This window comes from Schistocerca piceifrons, chromosome 2, assembly GCF_021461385.2.
Source record: "Schistocerca piceifrons isolate TAMUIC-IGC-003096 chromosome 2, iqSchPice1.1, whole genome shotgun sequence".
In the NCBI taxonomy this organism is placed as follows: Eukaryota; Metazoa; Arthropoda; class Insecta; order Orthoptera; family Acrididae; genus Schistocerca; species Schistocerca piceifrons.
In genome coordinates, this window is record NC_060139.1 from 390759372 (window position 1) to 390772199 (window position 12828).

Sequence of the window (12828 nt, forward strand, 5' to 3'; positions counted from 1 at the left end):
GGGGGGGGGGGGGATGGCAACCAAACTAATATTCAACCCAAACCCCAAACGAATATTGAGCCTGGTGTTTAGAATCTGTGAGACTAGCGACGTACCAGCAGACTTTCGGAAAAATTGTAAGGTGGGCATGTCATTTTGATTTTTGTAAGTTATCGATGTACACGTCAGAGAGAGAGAGAGAAGGTTATGTTACTGTCAAACAATCTTTGCTCTTGTTGTGGCACAGTCCTTGCCTCTGTACAGTTTGGTTCATTCTTAGTAGAAGTGCGGTAGGTGATGGACCTACTCAGTAGTGCTCTGTTTACTTATGAATATATCTGTTAGATGAAGAAAGACATATTGTAAAGGACAGCAAGGATGAATGTGAAATATTGAATTGAAAGGTGAAAAGAATATGAATTTTGAATAATGTTTTTTTCTTTTTTTATTCTAATTTACTATCTTTGTACACGTGCTCAGAAGTGAGAGAAAGACCGCCCTTCTTCCTTGCATTAACATATCAATTAATTAAACTATTTGGTTTTTATAGAATTTCTTTGTTAACATTATACCCTTTTTAAATCACTGTTCGGTTTGTTAAGCATAGTATTGTTCAGACCAGTGTTATACGTGAAGTTTTGCTCCGTGTTTTTGAATACATACTTCATTCTAAATCATTGTTTAGAATATCATTTTATAGGAATAGTCACTCTCCACATCCCACTGTTTAAAGAAGGTTCATCATTTCGGATTACCACATTGCACCATGTGGTATGCAACAGTGAATATTGTTTGGAAAGTTTATTTTAAGATAGAAATCTAGCTTAGCCACTGCCGGCTTACTTTTTTCTGTTGTGCTTTCCAGAAATCTGCAAGGATGCTGTGAAGACGCGAGGTAAGTGGAAAATTTGATTAATACCAGAAAATTGTTTTACTCCAGTTGCGCATGTAATATAAAGAAAAGCTGTATTCAGACCAGTTACAGTTCAATTAAAATCAGGTTCGGTTAGTCAAAGGTTAGCATACGAGTTTAAGATGGATAGCAGTTTGTGGGTACATACTTTTGGTTATACGTAGACTTTTACAGAGTGGGACTTACGTTTGGGCTAAATTTCCTACACAAACGGAAAATGGGAAACATGCATATGTCGACCTCTTCTGCCAGGATAGTTCGTTGGTTCTTTTGGTAATGCGCAGTTGGACAATATGGAGTTCTCGAAAACAAAAAAATATCGCTGTGCCTATTTTATTAATGTTGTTCTTCTTTTTCAGACAGTTCATTTAAAATGTTGTGTTCAGTTTGTGACATTATGTGACGTGTGACGATTGTCGATTGCTTTATTACATTAAACAGTTGGCACAGTACTACAAGTTCTGTGTGGATTTCATTCACGGTTGAGTGTTTGCGTACACGGTAGTACATTTATTTGTTTGTTTGGTCATTGTAGAATTCTGTTTTTGCAAGAAATAGTATTTCATAATGTTTGGTACAACAGAAGACAATATGGAAGTCCGTCGTAGCACAAGACAACAGAGGGTGTTACAAAATAACGAGTCGCTACGGGATGAGGTAAACCACCTTGAGCAATTAGCAACTACCAATAGTTTACATGAGACTGCAGGAAACTGCACGGATACTCAATTATTAAACAATTTAGCGAACAACAATGGAACAGAATAAACAATGGTAATGAAACGCAAATTCTGATGCTGAGTCGGTCGGCTGTAAGTCGCTACAATCTAGCGAAGGCTTACAAAAGTAACCACAGTCGTGGGAAATTTTGCAATAACTGGTAGGAGATACGTCAGAATCAGGTTTTGCGTCTATTCCTTTTGAACAACAGGACACACAGCACCTGCAGTGTGCAATAATACGGTATCACAAATGTGAGTCTGGTAAATTTGTTAGAATCAATTTGTCAGAGGTTTGAAAAACCACAGAATGAAATAGAAAAAATATTAGAAAAATTTCTGGAGGAAAATAGTAATTCACTTAGGAAAGAAATAAAAGAATCACAGAATGAAAATAGGAAATTGCAGGAAGAGAACAGAATAGTGCTTAGAGAAGAAATGAATAATGATGGTGAACCAATTATTAGCAGTATTGATGACAGATTACTTAACCTGGAAACTTAATGCGCAAAATTTGAAAATAAATCAGCGGAATGCTGATTAACACTGTGGTTCCGAGTGCGATAGTGACACGGGTGTGCGAACAGTGCAAACAGATTGACACAAAATTTAATGAAATTAGCGAACGTATGGAAACCTTAACACTTAATTGCGCAGAACAAAAAGCACAGTTAAAGAAAGGATGGATGACTTGATCACAAAACTCGAAAATTCATTAACCAGTGGAGACAGAGATTCAGATGACGCAATGCCAGTACAATTATTAGACACAGTAGATTATCAGTCATTAATCACTTTTCAAGACAACGAGGTGGAAATTAATCCGGGAAATAAGCGCTGCAGGAATACTATGAATGAAAAAGTTGGGTGTTTTGGAAGAAAGCTTAACTTCGAAGACGAAAAGGACGAATTTGACCGTTTACATTATATTCAGAAAACTTTGGTGACCGAGCGAGGTTAGCACACTTGACTATCATTCGGGAGGATGACGGTTCAAACACGCGTCCTGCCATCCTGATTTAGGTTTTCCGTGTTTCCCTAAATCGCCTTAGGCAAATACCGGGATGGTTCCAATGAAAGGGCACAGTCGATTTCATTTCCCATCCTTCCATAGTCTAATGGGACTGATGACCTCGCTGTTTGGTCCCGTCTTCCACACCAACCAACCAACGAAAACTTTGGTGACCATACAAATTTAAGGCGTTCAGATGATTTTCCACGAGAACAGTACCACACATCCAGATACGACAATGCATCGCCGACGTGTTGCAATAGAGAACAACCTAGCTCACACAAAAGTGGCAACTTCGACTACAAACTCTTTTTGACAGTACGCAGTAAGGGAATTCACACCGCCTCCCCCACTGATCACTTCCTATATTCTTTGCCACCAAACTGGCAGCATGAACACAAATCAGAATTTCGCTGCGGTTGATTAGAGAATGAACATGCAGCAAGAATGTGCTCCGATAGCGAGAGGTTGACAATACGTTGATGATTTCTACCGAGCATTTTTGTGAGCCTACTCGTCGCAGGCTACACAAGCTCGGATAAAACATAGCATTCCAATGTTACGAAACTTCGAACAGCTTGACTTCTCTAACCAAGTACAAACTTTGAAGACATGGTACGCAGAAATCAGTACTTATCAAACCCATGCAGTTCGTCAGAGCTACTTCGTACTTGTTTAACAAAGTCACCTATACATTTGAGACACATAATTTCGACCGGCAGACGTAAATATGGTTTAAGAGCCTTCCAAACATTACTTCAGCAATGGAATTGGCCAGTGACAGCAACCTAAAGAGAAGATACAATAACAATCAAAACAGAAACTGTGACACGCTGGATGGTTTTGTACCGCGTGAAACCAATGGGAACTCGCATAACGAGCACAATCACAGAAACGATTACAGACTGGGTAACCGACATCTTTCATATGACGCACAGTTCTCGCACTTGAAAATGGTTATTGTGATAGTAGTAATTTTCGCATTTCTGATTATGAACATAATAACAGGCATCGCAGGAACTACGGTAATGAGAACAGGCGTGATCATAATTATCATAAGAATCAAAACAATCACAGACAGTTCTCTAACTCAGATGGTGATCATGAAAATTCTCATGGGCACAAAACAGATAGACAAAATCCGCAAAATACATGGCACAACAAAAATTATGCAAACAGCAAACAACACAGTCAAAACCAACACAGGAATGGTAATGAACATCGTAATTCACAGCGTCAAAATTCTTCAAGGGCAAGCCCAACGACAGACAGAGGTAATTAAAATCAGATCACGAAATTCACGAAATAATCAACGACGAGGAACCAAAACAGGACAATGACTCCCGACTCCGGTAGCAAACAATACTGTCAATCACACAAAACACGCCTCTGCCCAAACTTTGAATTTTGTGCGTTTTGAAGACATTAGAGACATTTTAGTGGAAGAGACTGACGACAAACAAAACGCCGTAGTACGTCCAATAACAAATATTTCAGTAGGCAAGACCATTCTTTTCACTTTCCTTGATACAGGTAGCCCTATTTATGTGGTCAGTGAAACTGTATTTGACAAATGCATGACAACAACAAATTGTCAGATTTTTCCTTTACTTAAGATACAATTTCTGGAAAAAGTATTGATGTGAAGCATCAGACCTATTTAGACTTTTTGGGTCAAGGCTGTAAGTTTCCGATCAATTTCTTGATCGTTCCTTTATTGTCCACTGAAATAACATTAGGAGTAGATTTTCTAAACAAATATAAAGCCGTTTTGAATTTCAATGACACTGGAGTAGGAATGAAGTGGAAAGTAAGTCAGTTTCATTAATATCTGAAGACTGGATCTCTAAACAAGAAGAAGAATTTTTTCCATCTGAGTACCAGATCTTCTCTGTTTCCTTTGTCAACACCATCTGCTACGCACCCAGAGTGACAACCAGTATTCAAACAGCAGTCAGATGAGGAATTCTTCCTATGAATCAGTCTGGCGTTTGCCTTAACTGCGATTAATTTTGGTGTTATTGTTCCAGTTTAAATCACCCATAAGCATAATCTTAGAAACTGCTTGCTGTCAGTTATGGTTATTTATGCGCACTTGTTTATGTGATGGTCATCTGATAATCATTTCGCTATAATTTCCTAGTATTGCTACTTCCCTGCATACGAATGCGTCATTGACGAAAACTGAGAGACCTCTTAACAAAAAAAGGAAAAATCCTTTAAGTTTTGATTTAAAACGTTTTTAAAATGAATTTCAAGGTTTTAGTTTGTGTCTTAATAAATAAAAGAGTGTACTTGCTCTCCTCCTTCCTCTTTTGCACCTGATCAACCATAGGTAAGCCTCTCTTTCTAGTGCCGTCGTGACTTCATGATTAATAATGATATTTAAAGACAATTTTTACTGTACTCATTTCGGTAGTGATCCAGTCATTGTTTTCTCAATTTTGATGAATTTACTCGTCAGTTTCAGAATATTTTTCAGATCAGTTGTGAAGCATACGCAAAGGACTGATGTGGCCTCTCATCCGCCATTGGCAACATTTGTTAACTTGCTTAAAATTCTATTTTCGTTGTACAGCTGTACCTCCATCTTAAATGACGAAGCTCGAAAACATATCACGATTATTACAGCAGTGAATGATTGTTTCTGTTAATAGCCTTCTAAATTATGATAGACCGCATCAGGAGCTTTGGTGTTTTCGAACAGCTGCTTGGAACAACCACTAGTGAAAAGGTAAAACTTTCATATGCATCTCCATCAGAAAGGGATAATTATTGTATTTTATTGAAAGGTAACAAACACTGGCGACGCAACACAAATATGAAGGACGTAATCATATTAAACTGAAGTTATAAAGGAGAGAATAAATGAAATAGCAAGGAACATTCATGAAAGAAAATTTTAAATTGACGGAGACTGAAGACAGAAGAAGGTAAGAGAAATTAATGATTGCGCCTTTCTGCTTTCCTACGCTTATTTGTTTAAATCAGCAGTACATTACTTTCCTGCCATAGATAGTTACATATTTTTTTGGAATATAGTACAATTAATATTAATGAAGCCAACAATACGCGACTTAGCTAGACCAAAATGTCTGATCTTTCTGCTTTTTGAGCAAAATGGCCTGTCGTAATTATTAACACGGAAGACACCAGTGTTATAAACAGCTAACTGCAGCAGTAACGTCTACCATTCTTATTTACAGCACTTTTTCAAAGAAACATTTTATTGCAATCATTCAATTCGTAATATTATGTTAAAAATACGTAAAAAGGCAAATATGGCTTGTGCAGATCAAAACAATATAGTTCTGAGTGAAGAAGATGATGAATACATAACAGATAGCGAGAAGTGAGATGTTAATGCTGCTTTATCAGTAAACGTTACACAAATTGAAAACATTGCAGTTTCATCTGATATTCACACAGAACCAAAATCAAATACACAAGAGATTATCAAATGTCGAGTGCAAGTCTATGACCTTCAGCTGACCTTGTGAACACAAAAACACAGGATTCCGATGAGTTTAGTTTGCAAAATATGCTTAAAGGCCTTTTAGATGAAACGAAAGCTGACCGGGACGTGCGTAAAACTCAAATGAATATTTATAAAAATAAAATATCGGATGAACTTAATGATAGAAACACTAAGTTAACAACATAACTCTCTGACTTAACAACTTCCGCATCTAACCTATGCGTACAGTACGAAAGTATTTCGAAAAATGTAAATCTGTTAATTCTGGAAAATGACACTCTAAAGAAACAACAGCAGGCATTGACTAACAATGTGTCCAATTTGTCTGATGTTTGTGAGAATCTGTCAAGTAAAGTAGATAAGCTTACTACAGAAAATTCCACCGTTAGTGATGCAGATCAGTCAAAAGCTGGACATTTTACTACCGACCAAATGCACAGTTCGAATGAACAGATGAATACATTTAATAGTAATTTATCAGAATGGATAAGTGAGAAAGACAAACATATTGAGTGATGTATCAGTGAAGAGCTGCTGCATGCAGTGCAGTGGTTGATGAATGAGTGTCTCAGTAATAATGAAATCGTAAAGCCAGAACAGTCAAGTAAATTTAAACAACTTAAACAAACTGTAGACAAAGACTTCCTAAAATCTCAATGGAGTGTGTCGATGCAACTATCGTATCAGAAAATTGAATTAAAGGAAGTAAGAGAGGCCACAGTATACTGATCACCTATGGTGAACACCAGAAAATACTAATCATATGCAAACTGCAAACAATTATAGGAATTAGAATAATTATGTAACTCAGAGCCTTACCCATGATCTGATGTACAACACAGGGGCATACCAAATCTATCTAGAGTCCTATTAGATGAAAGTCAACTTCAACACCATCAGTTCCAACTATCCATCCAGAAAAAGAAAACATTACACCCCATTGTTTTTCTCAAGTCGTTTAAGACTGCTTTACCAATAACTGGGACCAATAGACAATACATCAACTACATTGTAGATTACATTCAAGGTGAAGCTTCTATAAGCAACTGAGCCAGCAGGTAACTCCAATGATTATCAGCAATTTGGAATTACATTTTTAAACGTGTTTTTGTCAAGAGCATTCCAAGAGGGACTTAGAAAATAAATTTTCGACCCAGAATTTTCTAACTGAGCTTGCGGCGTTATTTTGAGAAACACCTTAACACGTCCTCGCTCACAGCTCCAGGTTGCTTTGTCTTCTGTCACACAGCTTGAGGCTGCTGCCTTGGGGCATCACTACTTGTTTTATCGAATGCGTGGATGCGAGGGACGTCGAGCATGTCCCACGTGTCCTCCGATCAGCCCACTGCTGTGGCCGCCCAGGGTACTGCCTGCACTAAGGTTGAGCCCTCACCAGTGGTCGAGTGGGAGATCATTCCAAAGTCTGGCAGGCAGCGAAAAACTTTCCGAGGGGCCGATCGTAGGGCCTCCCCAGTTTGTCTGACGAACAGGTTTCGGGCGTTATCTGTGTCTGACGATGTCCCTCAGCCGGATGCAATCGTCCACCCTGTTCCAGAGGAAGCTTCTCTGCCTGCGAGGTCTGGGAATTCACAGAGGGTGGGTTTGCTGGTAGTTGGGAGCTCCAACGTTAGGCGCGTAATGGGGCCTTTTAGGAACATGGCTGCCGAGGAGGGGAAAGGAAGCCAGTGTGCACTCCGTGTGCATTCCAGTGGGAGTCATTCCGGATGTGGAAAGGGTGCTTCCAGATGCCATGAAGAGTACAGGGTGCAGCCAACTGCAGGTGGTTGCTCATGTCGGTATCTATGACGTGTGCCTCTTTGGATCGGAGAAGATTCTGTCCGGTTTCGGGCGGCTAGCGGAGATGGTAAAGACTGCCAGTCTTGCTTCCGAGATTAAGGCGGAGCTCACCATCTGCTGCATCGTCGATAGAACCGACTGTTGTCCTTTGTTGCAGAGCCGAGTGGAGGGTCTGAATCAGAGGGTCAGGCAGTTCTGTGACCGTGTAGGCTGCAGATTCTTTGACTTGCGCCATCGGGTGGTGGGTTTCCGGGTTCCCTTTAACAGGTCAGGAGTCCACTGCACGCAGGAGGCGGCTACACGGGTAGCGGGAGCTGTGTGAAAGGGACTGGGCGGTTTTTTAGGTTAGAGGGTCTCAGGGAACCACAGAAGGGACGTCCGTCTAAAAGTGGGCAGGTAAAACACGGTAAGGTAGTTGTAGAAACGATTGGAATTGTAGTTGTAAATTGTCGTAGCTGTGTTGGGAAAGAACCAGAGCTCCAAGCCCTAATAGAAAGCACTGAAGCTTAAATAGTTGTAGGTACAGAGAGCTGGCTAAAGCCGGAAATAAGTTAAGCGAAATTTTTTCAGACGATCTAACAGTGTTCAGAAAGGATAGATTAAATACAGTTGATGGTGGAGTATTTATTGCTGTCAGAAGTCGTTTGCCTTGTAGCGAAACTGAAGTAGATAGTTTGTGTGAAAGAGTATGGGTAGAGGTTATACCTGACAATCGGACTAAACTATTAATTGGATCGTTTTACCGACCCCCCCCCCCCCCTACTCAGAAGATATAGTTGCTGAACAGTTCAAAGATAACTTGAGTCTCATTTCAAATAAGTACCCCGCTCATACAATTACAGTCGGTGGTGACTTTAATCTACCCTCGATATGCTGGAAAAATTATACGCTTAAAGCCGGCGGGAGGCATAAAACGTCATCCGAAATTGTACTGAATGCTTTCTCAGAAAATTATTTTTAACAATTAGTTCATGAGCCCACTCGAAGCGTAAATGGTTGCGAAAGCATACTTAACCTTTTAGCAACAAATAATCCTGGACAAATAGTGAGTATTGTGACGAATACAGGGATTAGCGACCACAAAGCAGTTGCTAGTAGGCTGAATACCGTAACACCTACAGCCATCAAAAAGAAACGCAAAGTATATCTATTTAAAAAAGCTGATAAAAATTCTCTTAACCCCTTTTTAAGAGATAGTCTTCACTCCTTACGATCAGATCATGTAAGTGTAGAAAAGTCGTGGAATGTTTTCAAAGAGATAGTATCGACAGCAATTGAGAGATATATACCACATAAATTAATAAGTGATGCTACTGATCCCCCATGGTATACAAAACGGGTCAGATCACTGTTGCAGAAGCAGTGAGAAATGCATGCCAAATTTAAAAGAACACAAAATCCACAAGACTGGCAAAGTTTTACAGAAGTTCGTAATATGGCGCGTACTTCAATGCGAGGTGCTTTCAATAATTTCCACAACGAAATTCTGTCTCGAAATCTGGCAGAAAACCATAAGAGATTCTGGTCATACATAAAACACAGCAGTGACAAGACGCAGTAAATACCTTCACTGCGCGATAGCAATGGTGAAGTCACTGATGACAGTGCCACCAAAGCAGAGTTATTAAACACGGTTTTCCGAAACTCCTTCACCAAAGACGACGAAGTAAATATTCCTGAATTCCAATCAAGAACAACTGCCAAGATGAGAAACATAGAAGCAGGCATCCTAGGAGTAACGAAGCAGCTTAAATCACTTAATAAAGGCAAGGCCTCTGATCCACATTGTATACCAGTCAGGATCCTCTTAGAGTATGCTGATAAAATAGCTCCATATTTAGCAGTTATATGCAACCACTCGCTCACAGAAAGATCCGTACCTAAAGACTGGAAAATTGCTCAAGTCACACCAATACCCAAAAAGGCAAATAGGAGTAATCCGCTGAATTACAGGCATACATCACGCGAAGAAAACGATTTATTGGCACATTGTCAGCACAGATTCAGAAAATATCGTTCTTGTGAAACACAGCTAGCTCTTTATGCGCATGAAGTAATAAGTGCTATTGACAGGGGATGTCAAATTGATTCCATATTTTTAGATTTCCAGAAGGCTTTCTACACTGTTCCTCACAAGCGTCTTCTAAACAAACTGCGTGCCTACGGAGTATCGCCTCAGTTGTGCGACTGGATTCGTGATTTCCTGTCAGAAAGGTCACAGTTCGTAGTAATAGACGGAAAGTCATCGAGTAAAACAGAAGTAATATCCGGCGTTCCCCAAGGAAGTGTTATAGGCCCTCTATTGTTCCTCATCTATATTAACGGCATAGGAGACAATCTGAGTAGCTGTCTTAGATTGTTTGCAGATGATGCTGCCATTTACCGTCTTATAAAGTCATCAGATGATCAAAACGACTTGCAAAATGATTAGGTAAGATATCTGTATGGTGTGAAAAGTGAATAAGGAAAAGTGTGAAGTTATTTACATGAGTACTAAAAGAAATCAGCTAAATTTCGATTCCGCGATAAGTCACACAAATCTGAAGGCTGTAAAATCAACTAAATACTTAGGGATTGTTATTACAAATAACCTAAATTGGAACGATCACAGAGATAATGTTGTAGGTAGAGCAAACCAAAGACTGCGATTCATTGGCAGAACACTTAGAAGGTGCAGCAGGTCTACTAAAGAGACTGCTTACACCACGCTTTTCCGCCCTATTCTGGAGTATTGCTGTGCGGTGTGGGATCCCCATCAGGTGGGATTGGCGGATGACATCGAAAATGTACAAAGAAGGGCAGCTCGTTTTGTGCTCTCGCGAAATAGGGGAGATAGTGTCACAGGCATGATACGTGGATTGGAGTGGCAATCGTTAAAACAAAGACGTTTTTCGTTGCGACGGGATCTTCTCATGAAATTTCAATCATCAGTTTTCTCCTCGGATTGCGAAAACATTCCGTTGGCACCCACCTACAAAGGGAGCAATGATCATCACGATAAAATAAGAGAAGTCAGGGCTCGCACAGAATAATTTAAGTCCTCGTATTTCCCCCGTGCCGTTCGAGAGTGGAACGGTAGAGAGACGGCATGAAGGTGGTTCATTGAGCCGTCTGGCAACACTTTATTGTGAATAGCAGAGTAATCACGTAGATGTAGATCTCTCATTACTGGGACGGCCGAGTATCGAAACGAGACATTTTGGGCATCTTAAAATTGCAATACGGGATACACAAAAAGCTGGTGCAAGTACCGAGACGATATTGAGTACTTCATGTCTATTTTCGTTTCGTTAGATTTGATACAGGAAGATGTGCACGGCTCGCGGAATAACAATAGCGGCCAGCCAGCCATGCGACCCCGCCGCGCCAGTATGACTAACACAACTCGCGTTGATAGAATTTTGTCAATTACGTGGCGCTGTCGAATCAACCGAGGCAAGCGAATTCGGCACTGCGAAATTATGGTCAGAATTCAGTTAACCACAAAAGAAAGAATGGAAATAGATTTCATCCTGGCTACAATGGAAGTAATAATAGCCGAAATAGTTAGCAATGAAAATGACAATGACAGTCAAAACCGTAATCATGGTAATCGACGGACTGATGGACCAAACAGAAATGATAACCAACGAAATGGACAATGACGATGATATGTGCCGTATAACGTTTCAACTAATACAAGGAACTCGCCTACAATTAATAAAAGGAAACAGTGGGAATCAAAGCAAAATACAGATAAAACACCAGGTCGTGCAGTACAGAGAGACAGGACATCTACATCTACATGGATACTTTGCAAATGACATTAAAGTGCCTGGCAGAGGGTTCATCGAACCACCCTCACAATTCTCTATCTCGCATAGCGCGTGGAAAGAATGAACACCTATATCTTTCCGTACGAGCTCTGATTTCCCTTGTTTTATCGTGGTGATCGTTTCTCCCTATGTAGGTCGGTGTCAACAAAATATTTTCGCATTCGGAGGAGAAAGTTGGTGATTGGAATTTCGTGAGAAGATTCCGTCACAACGATAATCGCTTTTCTCTTAATGAAATCCAGCCCAAATTCTGTATCATTTCTGTGACACTCTCCCCCATATTTCGCGATAATACAAAACGTGCTGCCCTTGTTTGAACTTTTTCGATGTACTCCGTCAGTCCTGTTTGGTAAGGATCCCACACGGCGCAGCAGTATTCTAAAAGAGGACGAACAAACGGAGTGTAGGCAGTCTCCTTAGTAAATCTGTTACATTTTCTAAGTGTCCTGACAATAAAACGCAGTATTTGGTTAGCCTTACCCACAACATTTTCTGTGTGTTCCTTCCAATTTAAGTTGTTCGTATTAGTAATACCTAATACCTAGGTATTTAGTAGCATTTACGGCTTTTAGATTAGACTAATTTATCGTGTAACCGAAGTTTAACGCGTCCCTTTTAGCACTCATGTGGATGACCTCACACTTTTCGTTATTTAGGGTCAACTGCCAATTTTCGCACCATTCAGATATCTTTTCTAAATCGTTTTGCAATTTTTTTTATTTTCTGATGACTTAACTTGTCGATACACGACAGCATCATCTGCAAAAAACCGAACACAGGTGCTCAGATTGTCTCCCAAATCCTTTATATAGGTAAGGAACAGCAAAGGGCGTATAACACTACCTTGGGGAACGCCAGAAATCACTTCCGTTTTACTCGATGACTTTACGTCAATTACTACGAACTGTGTCCTCTCTGACAGGAAATCATAAATCCAGTCACATAACTGAGACGATATTCCACAAGCACACCATTTCACTACAAGCCGCTTGTGTGGTACAGTGTCAAAGGCCTTCCGGAAATCCAGTAACACGGAATCGATCTGAAGTCTATTTTCAATAAACTACCACAAGAATTTAAAAAAATCTTAGTAGTAATCCACGAGCTATCAAATA